Here is a 21,169-nt window from a genome sequence, read left to right as displayed (position 1 = left end):
CCCTTCTGGAAGATTCTCCTCTCTCCAAAGGGGAACCTTGGAGCTCTGCAGAGTGACCACTGGGTTGTTGGTCACATCCAGGATTAAGGCCCTTTTCTCCAGATCACTCAGTTCAGATGACCCGAGTCCTGCTGGTTCCAAACTTCTTCCATTGACCAATGATGGAGGTCCCTGAGCTAATTGGGACCTTTAGAGCAGCAGAAATGTTTCTGGATCCTCCCCAAGATTTCTGCCTCAAGACAATCCTGTCTCTGAGGTTTACCAAGCATCAAATTCCTTATATTTCACGCTTGGTGTTTGACCTCTGACCTGCTGTCAGCTGTGGGACATTGTATAGAATGGTGAGTATCTTTTCAAATCAAGTCCAATCAACTGAATTGATCACAGATGGGCTACATTTAAGTTAAAGGAAACAGCTCAGTTTTGAGCTTCATGGCAAAGACTGTGAATACTTCCCTAACTGTGATTTGATTGGGTATTTATGGAAGGAGAGTTTTATCTTCTGATCACATCCACACTTTTTCACTGCCACCTTGTTGTTTAAGAGCTCCATTCAATCCATCACTGTGATGGCTGGTTAACACAATATCAGGAATCAGTTGTTCAACATTTTTATTGATTTCTAATTCAGGAAATACTTATTTTATTAAAGTAGTGTTTTTATTTTTTCTTCTCCTTTGAAAGACAGTTGAACGTTACTAGCCCAGTTAAAGAGTTTGGCGAGAAGCTGAAGTATTTTTCTAATAAATTATTGTATTGTGGAGAGAAATTGTTTGTGTTTGTTCTTAGTATGTGATTTCTTACTAGTTATTCATGGTCAAACTAAATCTGTTTTTGCACAAGAATGGGCAACCATGTGACAAAACTCGATTCATCTCAATAATTTTGACCTGAACTGTATACAGTACATCACATAACAGCATACACTGTTTGTGGCTATAGCGCAACAAAATACGAAAACATTTAAAGACTGTGAGTTTCATTGTGGAGCCTAAAAACTGCATGAATGTTTCTTTAAAATTTTACTTGCTTAAAAAGTAAAATTCAGCTTCTGTTCTTAAGAGACATCAGCATGATTCTTTGTTGGGATGAATGTTAGGAAATCGGACCATGCAGCATTTTTGTGTCATTGCAGCAAAGCAAATTTGCATTAAGTTTAATACTTTAACACTGATGTTAAGTTTTACCAAAGCGATTAATGTTTGATAGCAGTGGGTAAACAATCTGGACAAACGTCATACTGGTTTAGTGAGAAACTGCTGAAAATGAAAGCTAAGACACTGAGTTTTCCAAATAAAAAAGATAAAAGAAAAACTTGCAGGAATAGTCAGCTGTATTTTAAGACTGTTAGCTCAAATTTCAACTTTGACAATAGTTGATGCTAATTATACCTTGCTAATCTCACCAAACATGGAGAACCAACATCTAGTTTGATCAGAACAAGAATACAGAGAAACCCCTACTAGTTTAGAATAGAATAGAATAGAATTACTTTATTCATCCCAGCAGGGAAATTATTTCGCAGTTACAGCAGCATAGAGACAAGACACAATAACAACCACCACTGAGTAGCAATTGTAGACAAAATAAAAAATAAAATATAACATGCTGTCAATATAAAAGCAACTTAGAGCAGTCCTTGCAAAGATTCAAAAAATGCAAATACAGTATGTATATGTAAATATATGTACAGCAAGTGTGCCACAGTGCAGTTGTGCAAAATTGGACTGATTAGTGCAGAACAATGATTTAGCTTTTATTGTACAGTGAGATGGCATGTGGCAGGAAGGATTTCCTGTATCTGTCCCTACGACAGCGGAGCTGGAGCAGTCTATGTGAGAAGGTGCTCCGCTGTCTGTCCACTATGTGGTGGAGAGGGTGCTGTTTATTGTCCATAATAGACAGAACCTTCTTCAGTGTCCTCCTCTCCACCACAGTTTCCAGGGACTCCAGCCTTAGTCCCAGTACAGAGCCAGCTTTCCTCATGATTTTGTCTAGTCTATTAGAGTTGCTGGCTCTGATGCTGCTTTATAACCAATATGTAGTTTTATACTTTTACCTGAACTATTTGCTTCAAATTCATGCAAAGCACTTTGAACTGCCTTGTTGCTGAAAATGTGCTATATAAATAAACTGACCTTACCTACTTTACCTTTTCTATTGTTTGTTTTGGCCTCATCCGGTCGTGTTTGAGTTCTTCTTTCTTCCATGTCTTAGCTCCTCCCTCTAATCTTACAGAGTGATTTCTTACTAGTTATTCATGGTCAATCTAAATCTGTTATTGCACAAGAATGGCATCCATCCATCCATCCATCCATCCATCCATCCATCCATCCATCCATCCATCCATCATCTTCCGCTTATCCGGGGTCGGGTCGCGGGGGTAGCAGCTTCAGAAGGGAGGCCCAGACTTCCCTCTCCCCAGCCACTTCTTCCAGCTCCTCCGGGGGAATCCCGAGGCGTTCCCAGGCCAGCCGAGAGACATAGTCCCTCCAGGGTGTCCTGGGTCTTCCCCGGGGCCTCCTCCCGGTGGGTCGTGCCCGGAACACCTCACCAGAGAGGCGTCCAGGAGGCATCCTGACCAGATGCCCGAGCCACCTCAACTGGCTCCTCTCAATGTGAAGGAGCAGCGGCTCTACTCTGAGTCCCTCCCGGATGACTGAGCTTCTCATCCCATCTCTAAGGGAGAGCCCAGACACCCTACGGAGAAAACCCATTTTGGCCACTTGTATCCGCGATCTTGTTTTTTCGGTCATGACCCAAAGCTCATGACCATAGATGAGGGCGGGAACGTAGATCGACCGGTAAATCGAGAGCCTTGCTTTTTGGCTCAGCTCTCTCTTCACCACGACGGACCGGTACAGCACCCGCTTGACGGCAGACGCTGCACCAATCCGCCTGTCGATCTCCTGCTCCCTTCTTCCCCCATTCGTGAACAAGATCCCGAGATACTTGAACTCCTCCACTTGGGGCAGGACACCCCCACCCCTGACCCAGAGAAGGCACTCTACCCTTTTAGAGTGCCAAATTAGACACCTTTTGGAATTTATACCATTGGGACAGTTTTGAAGACAAAAGCCAGTCCAGAATGGTTTTAAAAAAAGAGAGAGATGAATCTAATAAGGTGATCATTGACAGTAAAAATACAGGACAAACTACCATCAACATATCAAATGAATTTATACTGCCAGACAGTGACATCTTGTGGTGAACTTGTAAATTGTAACTCATGCTGCTTTTCCATGAAGAAATTGCTCTTTGAGGCCCCCTGGTGGCTACGGAAGGTCACGCTGTATGAGCTGCCGAGCAATGTGAGGTGCGTATCGCATCCAAACACCGAAGGACTCACTCTTCCGGGGCAGAGAAAGGAAAGATTAAGAACAGGGGCGAATCTAGGATCTGACTTTTAGGGGTGCTTAGCCCCCAGTAAGGCTAAGACCCATGAAAAGATATTGGCTGATATTTATATATCTATATAATATTAATATGTAACTTAATATATATAAGGTGTGAGGCCTTTTAATTTAATTTTTATGTCATCATCATCATTATATATATATATAAATTAATATATAACTTAATTGTCATAATTAAAAGGCCTCACACTTTTAATGATGACATTAAAAGTGTCATAATAATGACATATATAACATATATATATATATATATGTATATATATATATATATAAAATAATATATGACTTAATATATATAAGGTGTGAGGCCTTTTAATTCTAATTGTCATAATTTAAAGGCCTCACATTTTTAATTATGACATTAAAAGTGTCATAATAATGACACTTTTAATGTCGTCATTATATATATATATATACTGTATATACAGTATATATCACTCCAATTGAATACTATTAAAAGACAGATAATGACTTTTAATGTCATTATTATGACATTTTTAATGCAAAGTTGCTCTAAAAGTTGCAGTGAAAGTCCATTAAAAGTGCCAATCTTGCATTAATGTCACTTTATTTTCAAAATAATGCAAAGTTGACACTTTTATTGCAGCTTCGCCTTAAAAGTGTAATTATTTACCGAATGACACTTCATGACAACAGTCATAAATATTCATAAAGACTCCTTCATGTTCATGACAGATGTTATGTCATGTTTATGATGTCATGTCAGTCTTATGCACAGTCTGTCAAATAAAGTGTTACTGATAGATCTATGTTTCTACCTGCCTACCTATTGATAGACCTATCTATTTATAGCTAGCTAACCTATGTAGCATCATGTTTGTAGAGACAATATCTGTCTGTCTGTCTGTCTGTCTGTCTGTCTGTCTGTCTGTCTGTCATTTGTGTTTGTAGAGAAACCGGAGCACCCGGAGAAAACTTGTGTTTAAACAAGATTAGTTGATTTTACTAAGAGAGCAAATTACAATGTCTGTCTGTCACTTGTGTTTTTGAGAAACTGGAGCACCAAGAGAAAACGTATATTTGAAGTAGGATTAGTCTCTCTCTCTCTCTCTCTCGTTTTTTTTGGAAAACTGGAGCACCCAGAGAAAACCTTTTGTTAAAATGATTTGTGCTACCTTCAAAGCTAAGGCCTCATATGTCTGACGTAGCTAACAGACAATCTTACAAAAATGTTATGTAAACAAGAAGTGAAAGCTGCTGTTTTCACAGACAGGCAGAAGAGAAAAGGAAAGACTGGTTTGAAGAGCCATCCATCCATCCATCCATCCATCCATCCATCCATCCATCCATCCATCCATCCATCCATCCATCCATCATCTTCTGCTTGTCGGGTCGTGGGGGCGGCAGTCTAAGTATGGAGGCCCAGACTTCCCTCTCCTCAGCTCCTCCAGGGAATCCCGTCTCATTCCTTGTCCAGCTGAGAAACAGTTCTTCATTTGACTATGAAATGGATGGGAGTTTTACATTTTTAGAACTCTGTTGGCAATTCTCAGAGAAGTGCACAGATTTGGAGTTCAGTGAGGGAAATCTGACATGCTTGGTATCGGTAACTTTCTGACAACTCAGTGAAGGTCTGCAAGCCTTGCTGGTTTTTCCGTCAACATGTTTGTCAGAAAACGTCGTTCTTCCCTCACGGGACTTGGAGCAACTTCTCCCTGGTCTTGCTGCTGGCAGAGTCTCCTTAACGTCGTCATAAACAGGCTGTTTGCGTTTCTCAATTTGGATTCTTTTAATACTTTCGCCTCCACACACTCTCTCCAACTCAATTAAGGACAGCATGTCTTTCCTCTCAGCCTCACGAAGTTCCTTCTTCTCCTGCTGTTTACGACGTATCTGGTAATCCCATGAGTCAGTCAGACATTTGGTAGCTGCAGCTTTTTTCTCTTTCGCCAGTTTTTCATGCTTTTGCTCTGCAGCTTCCCGATGTTTCGTTTCTTTCGATATCTTATCCTCCATAAAAGTCCTTTTCATATCTTCTTTTTTCTTTATAAGGGACAGTTGGTCGTACACGATTTTTTTACGTATTTCACGACTTCTGTCCTTATCATCAATGTCACAGTCACTGTCATTATCTAGAACGACTGATTCATAATGAACATCTCTTCCTTGTTCACTGACGTTGTTCTGTGTCTTCAGGTTCTGCTGAACCTCCTTCTTCTGTCTCCTGGCTCCAATTTCCTCACCTCGATATCCAGGAAGAACCCCTTCCCTTTCAGTCCTGTCCGTTTCAATCTTCTTTGACTGTTTGTATTGCTGTCTGGCAGCCAATTCATCAGCCAGAGGTTGTTGCCTTGTAGTTTTCTTCTGCTGCTGTACTTCATGTGACATTTTGACAAACTCGTCCTTGGCCATCTTGTTACAAAACTTTTCCTGTAAAAGAGTATCACAAGCAGCTTCTTTCTTCAATATATAATCTAAACTGTCATCAATAGATTTATTTTGCTCTTTTTTGTTAAGTTGAGTCTCATTATGTCTCAAAAATGTCCGGCTTGTCTCTTTCTTCTGTCTCCTCATTTCCATTTCTTCATTTTGATGCAGTCTATCTGACTGCATTATGGCAGACATTTGTTGCCTTGCAATTTCAGCTCTGTCCTTCTTCTTCTGTTCTTTAATTTCAATTTGAGCATCCAATGTGTCGGTCAGAGACTTTTTCAAATTGGCTTTCTTCTCCCTCTCTTGTTCCTCTTCAAACTTCTGGCGTAGCTGTTGCTTGGCCCGCTCTTTGCAACGCTTTTCATCCAAAAGAACGAAGTTGGCAGCTTCTTTCTTCTTTATATAATCCAGATTTTCAAAAACAACCTTCTTACAATCCTCTAGACAATTCAACTTTTCAGGAAGCCTCATTTCACGCAATTGTTTTGGGCAGTGTGATTCAGATTGATCCGTCTCGTCCTGTTTGAAGAATTGTCTATCTTTCTCCTTCTTGTGTCTCCTCGTCTCAATCTCCTCAATTTGACACAACCTGTCTGCTTCCATTATGGCAGCGATTTGGAGACTTTCAATTTCAGCCTTTTCCTTCTTTTTCTGCTTTTTATATTTAATTTGAACATCCCATGTGTCCGTCAAAGACTGTTTCATTGCATCTTTCTTCTTCTTCTCTTGTTCCTCTTGTAACTTCTGGATTAACTGCTGCTTAGCCCTCTCTGTACGACGCTTTTTCTCCAAAAGAATGTAACTGGCCGTCTCTTTCCGCTGTATTTCCTCTAGATTATCATAAACAATCTTCTTACAATCCTGTTCCGTTTTACGTGATGAAGACTTGTTAAACTGTTTGTCATTTCCAGAAACCTCGTTGTATTTAGCTGTGGACGCGTAGGGAGTTCTTTGTCTCAGCAGTCCTTCTGGCATTTTGCTTTCAGAGTCTACATCTTCTGTGTATTTAGTCCAGTTTGAAATAAAGGTGTCTAAAGATTCTTCCTGTTCTCGAAGTCGCAAAGGTCGGTTGAGTTCTTCATTTTGTTGGGTCTTCATTGTCCTCAGTAAAGGAATAATCCTCTTGGGTAATTGACGAGAATCCATCTTCCGTTTCTGTCTCACGATGCAAAGAGTAAAATTCACTATAAATCCACTGAAACTTTCTGCACGTCTGGTTCTAGAACACAAGTAACAAACTATTTAAGAGGTTTCAGAGCTGATGTCATATGACACAAAGCATTTGATCCTAATGACATCATCAGTTAGGTAGAAGTGTCGCATTAGTTGCTATTGCTATGGTAACCAGGAAAAGCTCTGAAGCGATTCCCACCTTCTAGTAAAGCAGATGTTTCAAACCATTAAAACATTTCCAAATAAATTCGTTCATATTAAGACAAATTAAACTTTTCCCAACATATTAGACTAGTTTCTGCCAATGTGGCTGTAATTGATATGGGCTTAACAATGTGCAAAACACAATCACCTGGTTTCCCATTAAATCTGCTCAACAGTGTTTTCCTCATCAAAAGACGTTTTTGATGAGGAAAAATGTTTGATGAACTCAGGTTAAACTGTGGCCGTTTCTCATTTAGACATCTTTAGCGCTTTTTTCCTTTATCTCATTTTATTTTGTATAACATATGACGTCCGGTTTTTGATTTGATGTTATTTTATTTTTATTTTGCTCTATATATGTTGTAGAATGGCAGCTTAACGACAGAAAGGAACAGAAGACAAGTTACAACAACGTGTTAAAATGTGTCTAGTTATTAGCGAACCACTTGATAGAGGCACAAGGTATGTTTGTTTTGTAAATTAGGATGGTTCTAATTTTTTAATCGATTGAAATTGTGAATTTGTTGTATATAAACACTAGGGCATAGTTTTGAATTAGAGTTGATATTTTTAGAGGTGAACATTATTTTTAGTTGAAACGTTCTGGTTGTGTTTTTATAGGTTACACTGTCCTTTGTGTGTGTGTGTGTTTGTGCATACAGCTATTACAGTGAAACTCAGGGTTTACTTCCAATAAACCTCACTGTTCATCAGTAAAGCCACAATCCTTCATTTGGGGCTGGGGGTGTTACACACTTTTTTATCTTTAATCCTATTAGGCGTGTGCTGCTGTTCATGCTTGTATATATGTGTGTGGCCCAGTGTAGACAAATGAGCCAAATACTGGAAAACATAAGTGGGTTTTTATTTCCGACTGTCCTCACATGGAAAAGTATTAATTTTGGTTTGATTTTTATGGAAGCTCATTGCTATCACACAGGAAAAAAAATATTTTGAGTGCTATCACGTTATAGCGTGATACTTATCTTAGACGTGATACGTATCTTGTTTAAACGTAATAATTGTATGTCCAGGAAGTGGCGGTTTTATGCTAGGCTAGTACAGTCAGTGTTGTATAAAGTACTGAAATCTCAGAGTCAAGTAAAAGTATAAGTACCTCTCCAAAATATGACTTTGGTAAAAGTCCAAGTCACTGACTGAAATGTTACTTGAGTTAAAGTCTTAAAGTATCTGAAACTTCTTGTACTTAAGTATGGAAATTACTGTAAAAATGGATGTACTCAAGTAATGTAATGAAAAGTACAAGTAAAAAGTAAAACAAAGCAAATGCAGTTTGAATGACATTTCTTATATTTTGGTAAACTTGTCAAATAAACTTAAAATAATGTACCCAACCAAGTGCAGGCACAATGAAACCTGCTAATAAATTGTTCCAGTTTTAAAGAGTAGCACATGTTAATGGTTTGTGGTTTTGAACTTGCATGCCTTTCCTATATTCGTTAAATTTAGTCTAAATTGCTATCGCTATGGCTTCTGTCCCCCCTTGAACAGAGGAGTCTAGGTAGCCTGCTACAGTCAACATTAGGCCTAAGCTAAATACACCACGTGTGGAACTGAAACAATGCCAAACAAAGTTCATTTATGGTCAACGTTTCACAATACAGTAGTGTCTAGTGACCAAGCTATAGTTACTGAAACAGGAGGATTATAACCATTTCATAAGACGTTACCTCGATGTGTTTCTTCAAGTTGGACGGGGAATTTTTGTAAGATAGAATTTCCACATCTTCGGGCAGGAATAACATACACTGCATGCGGTACGACGAATCTTTAACACCCACGAAAGAGTATATTGTGTTTAAATAAGGCCATGGGCTCTCATCACCAGCTGGTGGTTCCCCTGGAGCCGTGTCCGACGTAGTTGCAGTCGTTGTGGTCTCCGTCTCCTCCTCCATGTGGCTGCTGCTGATTGCGAGACTTGCTTTGTGTTTAATGGGAGAAGCGAAACAGGTGTATCCCATTGGAGGTGATGAACAAGCCCAGGCAAGTAGGCTACCGACTTTGTTCAGTAGCCTACTTGCTACTTGCTAATCAGTAGGTGGGGTCAAAACACTTGCGTTTCTCTCTCTCGCTTTTTTGTAACGAGTAACTAAACCACACATTGAAAATGTATCGGAGTAAAAGTACGCAATTAAGTTCGGAAATATAGTGAAGTAAAAGTGAAAGTCATCAAAAATTTTCATACTCGAGGAAAGTATGAAGTACTCCAAAATATACTTAAGTAAAGTAGTGAAGTATTTTTACTTCGTTACTATACAACACTGAGTACAGTGGCTAACTGTACTAGTTTTTTCTGGGTGTGTCTCCTCAGCAGGCAGGAGCAGCAAAGGAAGACAAGTGCTGCAGGTGCTGGTAAAAAGCTCCTGCAGCATGTCACTTTCAGTTAGGGGGGAATAATATGCTGAGGAGTTTTAAGTTACATTTATTCTTTGATTGATCTTAGTTAGTTCTTATGATTTGCAGCCATGTAAATATGTGTTGGTACCGTTTATTGTTCTGGTGTTAGGTTTGTGTAAGTAGTGTTTGTTGTTTGTTCTTTTTTTTTTTGGATCACCCCTTTACTTTGTTGTTGCGCCACCCCCCCCCCTTCTGTCTCTACTCTCTCACTCTCGTACTTCCTCTTCTGAGAGGGGAGATGTGCTACCAGCTCTCCTTCTAATGGGTTAATTGAGTTTTCTAAATCTGCTAGGATTTACCCTGTCCAGAACTGAAGTAAACTCTGTTTAAGCTGGTTTCGAGAACCGATTCGCCTGGTTTCTGACGGCCTACATCCAGGTGTCCCACCCTTCTTCCCCCTGTGAATTAGCCAGACTGAGCAGCCTGCAGCCAACTAGTTTCACAGAGCACACCTGTTAACGGTCGCTCGTTCTCTATATTACAACGTGCATTTGTTATTGAACCAGGTAGGTTTTAGTGACTCGGACGAGTCCCAAGGATGATGTTTTACTATGGGCTACCAGCAACCTAAAAACATTTTCCACTTTTTCCTCTCCAGAATCAAACATCACAGCTATTTTACAACCATCAAAGAACTTTAAGGTGACTCATTAACTGAATGTCCACAACATCTTTTAGATTTTCTTTATGCTAAATATTTTATTAGTAAGGCATTTTTGCAAGGGTCAGTACAGCTTAATTCAGTAGCAGAAATAATCAAATAAGTAAAATCAATCATCTAGTCTATCTTTCCCTACTGCTGACACTGAGAACTAAAAAAGGGAACCTTTGAGAGAGACGGACGGAGTTTGGCGTTTCGAACCCCAGACCTGGCCTGATGATGAAGAAGGTGCTGCAGCAGGAGGAGGAAGTTGATCGACGAAGGCAGGGATCTCTGTAGGTCTGATGAGCTTCTTCTCCGCATGGATGGTGAGGTCACACAGGACTTGGTGCTGGCAGGAAAAAAGGCACCAGTTCTTCTTCTTTGTCTTTGCCTTTGTCTTCATCTTTGTCTTTGGGGTCTGAACCCAGCCGATGAGAGAAGTGCGATTTGAAGCCACAGGTTGTGGGCCTGAAGGGTTGGTCCCCATGAGCAGGACAGTCTTCGGCTCCGTGGCCCCGGCTCTTCTTCAGCTGCAGAGTTCTTTGTCCATCTCGATCTTGGCTCGAAGCTGCCCGGAGGATCCAACCAAAGGTTCCTCTTTTGCACCCACCTTTTATAGGGTTTATCCACCCTTTTGGTGTGTTTGCATTGGCTAGCTCTGTTGCTGTGCTTGTTTCATTGGCTGACTGCTTGGACAGATGATCTCATATCCATCACTGTCTTAAGAGACATCATGTCATGATGTCTGTGCTAATGTCTCAGGGTTGCTCAACCTCCTATGTCCCTTGCCTGCACAACCTTTTCTCTGAAACGTTTACGTTGTTCAATCTGTTTCCAAATAAGGCGTTGATCATCTCTGCTCTCCTGTTAGTTCCCCTTTTTCCCTAAACCTTTCACCTACCATCTACCTCCAACATATCAGTGATGTTTAATTGCAGTTACACCTTTTTACACCATTTCAAGTTCAATGTCAAAATCACATTTATAATTACATTTATTTTCTTTAGCTTCTCTGATTTAGCATTCATTTATAATTTTATAACCATAACTTATTAATTATACTTATTATAATCTTAATGTGAGTTATTACAGATGTTTTTCTGAAAAGAAACCAAGAATAATACATGATTCTAATTATTTAATACCAAAGTTACAGTTACTTGTTTTTCTTGTAAGTGTTCCCACAAATATAAGTGTAAGTATTATTACAAGTAAACCAATATTAATATAAGTATTTTACTTTGAATCTTATCAAATTACTCAAAATGTTTAGATTTCATTCTTTAAAACTTTCATGCTTTAAAATAAGGAATAGTCTCAACTATTTCTATAAATCTGCAGACTGGAAACTTACTTCCTCTTTTTCCAGGAAACCTGCTTTTCCTGTCTCTCTCTGTCTGACTATGATTTCTTATGATTAGATAGAAAAAAGTAGAATTAAAGCAAAGTTTGCATGAGACAAAAACAACACACACAACCAGATTTATTTTATTGACACTTAAGTCTACTGTTGGGCCTTGATGTCACTTGAGTGATTCATTTTAAAGATAACTTTATTTATTATTACTGTTAAACTAAAATCTCCAGCATGGTGTCTAATTTCCTCTCGTGCCTCACCCTCCAGATGATCATACAAGTAAAAAGCCTGATCAACAGGTGATAAGTGACGTGCCCTCATACAGGCCTCAGCCTCCTCCAACCACTCATTTAACCCTATTCCTGATCTTCCCCTGAACATTGGACATTTCCGGTCACGAGGCACAAACACCAACCTCTCTGACACAGGGGGACCCAAGGCAGGCAAAGCACTCTGAGATGTGCTTGAAGTAGAAGGGGCAGTAGAAGTACCTGGGGCCGAGCGTGACTGTTCCTGTCGTGAGCGTGACTGTTCCTGTCGTAATCGCTCGTTGTCTGCTTTCAATTGGGCAATCAAGTCCCGCATTTCTTGGATCTCCTCCTCCTCCATGACCTGGATCCTTTGTGATTTGATAGGCTCGCTGCTGTTTTGCCTGTACACACAACACAATTCTCTTCCAACGCAAAAAAAAAATACAACGCCACTACACAAACAGGAAAAAAAACAACAAAACACAACAACAAACAAAAAAAGACAAACAGCTGAAGAATCAAGTCTCACTTTACACAGCAGATCCTGCCGACAACGCCAATTTGTGGCAACCTGGGGTGGATTTTCTTTATTATGAAACCCAAATGTAAGATGTTAAAGTTTAAAATAAGGGAAACCGACAACGCCACCTGGAATAACTCCAGGAAAATAGAATAATAAGGACACAGGTACGTTCTACAGGAAATGAGACAAGATTCAGACAATTCTACAAAAAATTTATTAAACTTTAATAGGTTGTTTAAATTAACAATAACCTGAAATCGAATGGTTAAAACAGTGAATGCCTTTTTAATAAAGTTGATAAAATGTTTAAATTTCAAAGGAAACTGAGGCTTACCAGTGGGGGGGAGAGTAGTGAGGAAAGGGGCAACATCCAGTGAAGAAAAGGGATCACCCTGGACACTACAAAAACACGGCGAACACACACACACAAAAAAAGGGGGGTTCCACAAAACACACGAGAAAAGACACCGCCACCAGGGGTCACCACCGCCACCACAGAAGCCTCAGTCCCTAAAAGAAAGACACAAAAATGAAACAATACGAGTAAAACAGTGATACAATAGCACTACAATATTGCTTTTTATCCCGGTCGTAGTGCCATCGATGCTCCCGGCAACGGGGGAAAGTTCATACAAATCTTTTAAAACAATTCATCGTAGGCAAAACAGCAGCGAGTGTACATCCAAATAGGATAGTTGTCAGGGACTCGGCAGGAGGCTAAAAAATAAAGTAGATTATTAATACTACTGCTGATAAAAACTATGACTTATGGTAGCTGCTTACCTGTAAATTACCACACGGCCAGATAAACAGATCCACAAGTTCACCTATGGAGCGCAGCTGTAACAAAACACTACATAAAGGCTTCGTTTACATGAGACGGATGTTACCTAGCCATGCTAGCGCTTACCTTCACGGCAGCAAACAACCGAACAAATTGGTCCAGGAGTTGGAGGCACAGCAAGGGAGGCTAAACAAATCAAACCAGCTTGCATTAATGGCTATGATAAAAGCTGACAAACAAAGAAACAGCCACGCTTACCCAGCACAGCTCAGCAAACTAAGTGTGATGCCCACAGGTGTGTGCTCACAATAGAAAAAAAGGAGCATGCATTTCTTTGACGATGGGTGTAGTAATGGTGTTTCACCAGTAGGTGGCGCATGGAGACTCTGAGCTGCCTGTTGCTCTGCCGTTTTCTCATAAGCTGAGAGAAATTGGAGCAACACAGACTGCGTCTCCCATGTGCTCATTTTCATACATTTTTCAGGTGAGAATAACCTGCAAGTTCGTTTTAATGAAGTACTTTTTTTTATTATTCGGTACCGTTCGAGAAATGTTTAAGCAAATGTGTCAAAGTGTAAAGATATTGAAATAGTTTATTGTATTTCGGAGCCAGCAGTGGCTAGAGGGAGTAGCTAACATGCCGTGATGCTAGTGGTTAGCACACTAGCGGCAGATGATAGCGGGGTATGTAGATCAGGCTCCAGGGTTTATTTGTGTTATAAACATATATACATTCACTTAATTAAAGTAGTTTGAATTCTAGTATAGTTATGCCAGTTTACAATAACTTTAGATACATGCCCATTAAAATGTCACCGTGTGTGATTAAATATGCATATTAAGTGCAGTGAATTGAAAGTACTTGTTACCTGAGGGAATTGGGACAAAATAACAAGGTTATTTGATTATTTCTGGTTTAAGGAATGCTAATGTTGATGTTTATGTCAATGATAGAATATGTTTAATATGTACAGTAAATTACTGATCTATAAATTGGGCTGTATTGACAGTTAAATGAGCTGGTTTGTTAAATAAATAAGCTGAGAGAAATTGGAGCAACACAGACTGCGTCTCCCATGTGCTCATTTTCATACATTTTTCAGCTTTATCTGCTGCTGACGGGTCCGGAACCCTGGTACCCGTTACATAAGCAAAATGAGTTGACGTCATGACGCAAGTAGTCTTGTGGCAGGTAGAGACCTGCTTATATGCAGCAGCTGAAATTGATCTTAAAGTGGCAGCGTACCATTTATGCTTCTACAATCATATATATTAATATATAACTTAATTGTCATAATTAAAAGGCCTCACACTTTTAATGATGACATTAAAAGTGTCATAATAATGACATATATAACATATATGTATATATATATATATATATATATATATATATATATATATATGTAGGGCAGTGGCTTAAATATGTCAGCGGATGCCACCAAAATGTTAGATTTGTTCTTTGAGTTGTGGAAGTTGGTAAAGTGTGTCCGTTGAAGAACACCGTACTTGGCGTCTGTTACGGTGCGCTGGCAGTACAACGGTCAGTATTTGCTGTTAATTCTGAAGGTAAGCAATGCTGACCGCCAGCTCCTCAATGTAGCCAAATGTTACTTTTAACGTCCAAGTAGTTAGTTTTGTATCGTTTTGTCTTTTTCTTCTTTTTTTTAATATATGCTGTATCTGTTAAACAAACAAAAAAAAAAATAACTGCGTTAATGAGACTTATATTGACACGCAGTATTTGCTGTGAATTCTGAAGACGAAGCCGCTGCGCTGTCGGTTGGTCCGAATAAACGCTCTGAACCTCGATCTCAACCGCCGTGTGTGTCCGATTTCTGCCTCAAGTTTCCTTCCGACAACCACCATTAAAGAAAACACAACGCAGAGTCTAAGGAACAGCGAGGTGTCGTCTCACACGGACAGGGTTACATCTTTGGTGCCGTGACCTGGATCGTGGAGCTTCAAGATCACCCAGGCAACAACGCCAGCAGCCCGGTTACCCAACGGTTTCGTTCTGGTAGTTTGTTGAGTGTATGGCAATCTGAGTTAGCTAAAGCTGCAACATATTATTTTAGTGTCACTTTTATTGCAGTGTTTAAGGTAGTCAAAAAAAAATAAATTGTTTGTGAACTACATTTTGTTTGAAATATTTATTCTATTGTGATGATATCCTTTTTTTGTCCAATTAGAATTTTGGGAGTGCGTTAAGATAATTTAATTATTTATTTATCTTTGATTCATAGCGAGAAGAAAAAAAGAAAAAGAGTAAATGATTACATTTTGTTTGAAATATTTATTATATTGTGATTCTGTTCTGATCAATTATATAAGTTTAACTGGAATTTTGGGAGTGATTCAAAATAACTGTGCCACACAATTATTTATGTATTTATTTATTTATTCACAATGAAACACTTAAAAAGGGGACGTACACATACAAACATACATTTTGGCAGTCTACATAAATAAAAAAAAAAGGTCCTTGAAAATAATGAATGACTATGCAGTTACCCCAATGAGGCAGATGCCCTCTGCAGTAACATCTAGCCACCTACTTACCCCTGAACCAGTACTGAGCCACAGATTCGACTCCCCAGGGGTGCCACACAACTACCTACCTGGAGGAGGAGCAACAGCTGATGCCAGCAACCAGCCACCAGCAGTGAGGCCAGAACCAACCAACCAACCCACAGGACTTTATGGCCAGCAGCTACAGTACCACACCCCAGTTCCCCAGGCCAATGATGGAGGAGTAAACACACAGCACACCCCCGCAACCCCAATTCTGTCACCCTATGTGGATCAGTATACTTCTACACCTTGGACTGGCATGCATATGACTGCAGCTTCCCTACCACCTCAGGCTATGACAGGAAGTCGGATTATGCAGCAGCCTGCTGCTGCAACCATCTATCCATACCCAGCAGACCTTTATCAGCCAGTGAGCCAGCACCCCGCCGGTTATGCTGGCTCTCCCACTGTGACCCAAGCTCCATTGTATTTATCGGTCAGTGGTCGATGGGGCGTTCATTCAAACAGGCCCAACCCTCAAATTATGAGTCACGCAGCTCACAACCATACAGATCCGTTCTACGGACACGGCCGGGCTGCGTATGGTGGATTCCTGCAGACCCACCAGGTGAGAAGTGTTCCTATATTTACCGGTAATGCTGATAGTAGGATGCTGGTGGAGAATTGGATTCGGGACATGCAATATCTCCTGGAAGCGATTGAACTCCCGCCACACCTGCGATTTTCCACTGTGGTGCGTCATCTGAGTGGCGAGGCCAGGAAATTAGTCCTGAACCTACCTCTGCATAACCAAACCCCTGAGATGGCTTTTGAAGCTGAGTATGGGGACAAACAGAGCTCCCTAGATCCACTGGCTGACTTCTATGAGCGGAGCCAAAGACCAGGGGAGTCTGCCTGCTCATATGCCATATCGCTGGAAGCTAATCTGAGAGCGGTAGAGGACAGTCAAAGAGGAGGCAAGCCATTTCCAGACCGGGACTGCAAACTCACCCGGCAGTTTTTAAGGGGTCTTAATGATGAGGAGGGTATACATGAGGATCGCTCCACTTAAGCCCAGGTTCTTAAGCTTCCGAGAGCTGCAGGCTGAGCTCAGAGACATGACCAAAGAAACTAAACAGTTCCAGTCATTCCACAAATCAAAGCGAGCTCACACCCAGATTCAGACTGCATCTGGCAGCAGATGCCAAGATCTATTTGCCAAGGTCCTTGCTAATGTGAAACGAGGACGCACTCCTGTCAGAGTGATGAACCTGTCTCAACATCCAGTCACCATCAAGCCACACACACAACTAGCCAATGTGTCCCTAGTGGATGGTGTCGTGGACTTCTCAGACAAAAAGCAGGGCCAAAGCTATGGAGGCAGCTCCAAAGACACATGTCTGAGTCTGACTCAGGTAATATCGAGTTGTTGTGTTAACCTGAGTACAGCTGCAGTCGAGGATGAGAACCAGTGCTCCACTCATAAAAAGCTGGTAGAGAGGAATGCTGATGTATTCTCCCAACATCCTCTGGATTATGGTCACACAAAGACAGTGCAACATGAAATTCCACTAGTGGACTCTAAGCCATTCAGGCTCCCCTATCGCAAGATTCCCCCATCACAGAGGCAAGATGTCAGGAAGATGTTGATTGAGATGGAGGTGGCAGGGGTAATAAGGCCCAGTAAGAGTCCATAAGCTTCACCTGTAGTGGTGGTGACAAAAAAAGACGGCTCACTACGGTTGTGTATCGATTACCGTAAATTGAACTCCTGTAGCACAAGAGATGCATTTCCCCTGCCAAGAATAGAAGAGGCTCTGGAAGCATTGGGTCAGGCCAAGTTTTTCTCCACGCTCGACCTCACTTCAGGCTATTGGCAGGTGGAGGTGGCGGAGCAGGACAAGCACAAAACAGCATTCAGTACACCAATGGGCCTGTTTGAGGCCAACCGAATGCCTTTTGGGTTACAGAATGCTCCATCAACCTTCCAGAGACTCATGACTTGCTGTTTTGGAGACCTGAACTTCACCCAACTTTTAATATATCTGGATGACCTTATCATCTTTTCTAAAACCTTTGATGAGCATCTAAACAGACTGCAGTTGGTGTTCGATCGGCTCCGGGAACACGGTCTAAAACTTAAACCCTCTAAATGCCAGTTGATGAGAAAAGAAGTGCAGTACCTAGGCCACCTGGTATCTGCTGAGGGAATCCAGACTGACCCAGAGAAGATTCGTAGAGTCAAAGACTGGACCAGGCCAACAAACCGCAGGGAGGTACTGCAATTTCTAGGGTTTGCTGGCTACTACAGGCGCTATGTCAGTGGGTACTCTGTCCTGGCAGCTCCCTTATACCGGCTCACGGGTGGTGACCCAAGAATGAAGAAAAGAAGGGGAAAAAAAGGCCTGGCATCTGACCCACCATTCTTATGGACAGAGGAATGTGAGGAGGCATTCCTGGCCTTAAAGCACAGACTTACGACTGCACCAGTGTTGGGATACCCGGACTACAACCTACCGTTTGTGCTTCAGACAGATGCATCAGGGGAAGGACTAGGTGCTGTCCTGGTCCAGGTTCAAGATGGCATAGAGAGAGTCATAGCCTTTGCCAGCCGAGGGTTGAGTACAGCAGAGGCAAGGTATCCCGCCTACAAGCTAGAGTTCCTTGCCTTAAAGTGGGCGGTAACAGACAAATTCTACGACCACCTCTATGGGCGTAAGTTCTCTGTCCAAACAGACAATAACCCCCTCAAGTACATCATGAGCTCTGCAAAGTTGGATGCCACGGGGCAACGGTGGGTCTCCCGTTTGGCTGCTTTTGACTTTGATGTTCAGTACCGGAGAGGACAAAGCAATGCAAATGCCGATGCCCTCTCCCGTATGTCCAATCAAGAGGTCACAGAGACTCTGCACTCATGCCCTCTGCGGGTATGCATTAAAAAGCCCGAACAGGGTGCTGGTCAGTCCATACAAGATCCAGGCAACTCTTCGAACCAGAACACAATGACCTCAGCCAACTTGGACCCAGAATCACCAGGACCTAATGAGCCGTACAGAGACATGGGTATGGAGTCACTTCCCGCCATGACAAAGCAAGAGATCCGCGCAGGACAAAAGGATGATCCTGTTATTGGCCCTGTCTGGCACTACAAAAGTCGGAATGTGACACCCAGTCGGAGTGAGAGGGTCAGTGGTGGCCGACAGGTCTGTCTTCTCCTAAAAGAGTGGAAGAGGCTAGTGATCAGAGACGGTATCATGTACCGTCGCAGCCGCGATCATCAAAGAGGAGTGGTGGAACAGCTAGTGCTACCAGAGAAGCTGCGTGAGGGAGCTATGAAGGTTCTTCACAATGACTCCGGACACTTGGGTTTTGAGAGAACAGTTCAGATGTTAAAAGAGAGATTTTATTGGCCTCAGATGCTCACACCAGATCAAGATCTGGTGTGAGCAGTGTGAGAGATGCTGCCTCAGGAAAACGCCAACATCGGGAGTCAAGGCCCCTTTGGTCAGTATTCACAGTAATGCCCCCATGGAACTAGTGTGCGTAGACTTTTTGACTTTGGAAAAGTCAAAGGGAGGAATGAAGAATGTCCTTGTGGTCACGGATCATTTCTCACGGTACGCACAGGTAGGCCTGTTGCGATAAACGATAAATCGATTAATCGTACGATAAATTAAAACTATCGACGTCATTTTAATTATCGGCATTATCGTCTCTTCCGGCCTTTTTCTCTTTCTGTTAATGACACTGAATGAAAAAAAGGCTAAACTCCGGTGCTCTCCACTGACCCTCCCTTCCTCATTTCCTTAATGCAGGGGTGGGCAATCCTGGTCCTCGAGGGCCGGTGTCCTGCAACTCTTAGATGTCTCCCTGGTCCAACACACCTGAATCCAACAGCTGAATCACCTCCTAAGTGCAGTCAAGTTCTCCAGAGTCCTGCTAACGACCTCATTATTTGACTCAGGTGTGTTGAAGTAGAGATGCATCTAAAAGTTGCAGGACACCGGCCCTCGAGGACCAGGAGTGCCCACCCCTGCCTTAATGTAATGCCCAGCGCACACTACACGATCTTAGAGCTGTCGGCCGATTGTCACAGACCAAACATTAGCCGACAGAAATCCTAGGTATAACGGTTCGATCGGGTTCGATCGTGCCGTGTGGTTTCCAACAATGGGCACAAAATAATGGCTACAAGTTCAGTTAACTAATTTTAAAACCAGGCATTAATCAATGCTTTACTACAATCTACCTGCAATGCGTGTGGCTAGTGTCAGCATAAAGTCCTGACTGAATGAAAATCATTATAACCTATTTACGTCACGTTAACGAAGAACAGCTGAAAAGTTACAGGGTTTATCAACTGCGGTAGCAATTTCGCTCCAACTCCTCCTCTTGTCATTTCTATATTCTTTGCATGTTGAATAAACATTAATGTTGTTTCCACATATCATCTCCAATGTCCGCTGGACTTCGTGTTCAGCTGTTTGGGATTCCCCGACGTAATTTCCCCTCAGAAAGTGCAGAGGAGAATCCGCGCTTTCTGATTGGCTACCTGTCACATTCAACAGGCTGCGTTAAGTTCCCAGTCGGGGAAAACCCCTGATTTGGATCGGAGCGGCAACAACGATCTACCGTAACACACCACACAATCTTAGAAAGATCAACGTTTTAAGATTGTTGTAAGGGGAAAAATAGGAGCAAAAAATCATGTAGTGTGAACTATTGCATCAGGTAGTCGATGTGCCCATCTTCTCTATTTAAATCTAATTATTACTGAAGGGCAACATAATATACAGACTTCATAATCTGCACTCTTTTGGTTGAATGCAGTATTTATTTCCACTTTTACTTTATGTTGTTTAGTTTTTTTTTTCAAGTGCGTTTTTTGTTAATGGAGACCATTTTATTTTCGTTTTTGGTTGTTTTGTTTATTTTGTTTATCAGTTCCAGTGTTTAGTGTTCTTTTGAAAATAAAGTGTATCTATCTTTGTCAAGAAATCGCATGGATTATTATGTCATTTCCATTAAATCAGTGTAAAAAGGTCTTCAAACAATATTATCGTTTATCGCAATAATTTTTGAGACAATTAATCGCTCAGCAAAATTTGCTATCGTGACAGGCCTACGCACAGGCATATCCCACTAAAGATCAAAAGGCCAACACAGTGGCCAGGGTGCTATGGAGAAACTTCTTCTGCCGGTTTGGGCTTCCTGCTAAGTTGCACACTGACCAGGGGCGCAACTTTGAAAGTGCTGTAGTGAAGGAGCTGTGCAAATGTATGGGCATCACCAAAACCCACACAACCCCCTACCACCCACAAGGCAATGGCATCACTGAGCGGTTCAACCGGACACTCATGGATATGCTCGGGACATTAGAGCCACATCTGAAACCTCGGTGGCACGAGCACTTAGATGCAATGACACATGCATATAACTGTTCATGCCATGACTCTACCGGGTATACGCCATACTTTCTGATGTTTGGCAGA

General features: G+C 41.6%; 1 long non-coding RNA gene across 1 annotated transcript; it reads right to left on the bottom strand.

Annotated features, from left to right (window-relative positions):
• Positions 1-12,570: 12,570 nt before the first annotated feature.
• LOC116724279 (uncharacterized) lies at positions 12,571-13,455 on the bottom strand. Its single transcript, XR_004340129.1, has 3 exons — positions 13,290-13,455; positions 13,163-13,219; positions 12,571-12,889 (listed from the first exon to the last, which is right to left on the bottom strand). It is a non-coding gene; the product is annotated as an uncharacterized LOC116724279 (long non-coding RNA).
• Positions 13,456-21,169: the final 7,714 nt, after the last annotated feature.

This window comes from Xiphophorus hellerii, chromosome 8, assembly GCF_003331165.1.
Source record: "Xiphophorus hellerii strain 12219 chromosome 8, Xiphophorus_hellerii-4.1, whole genome shotgun sequence".
NCBI classification, from domain to species: Eukaryota; Metazoa; Chordata; class Actinopteri; order Cyprinodontiformes; family Poeciliidae; genus Xiphophorus; species Xiphophorus hellerii.
Note: the sequence above shows the minus strand (reverse complement) of the source record. Positions and strands in the feature narration are given on the sequence as shown.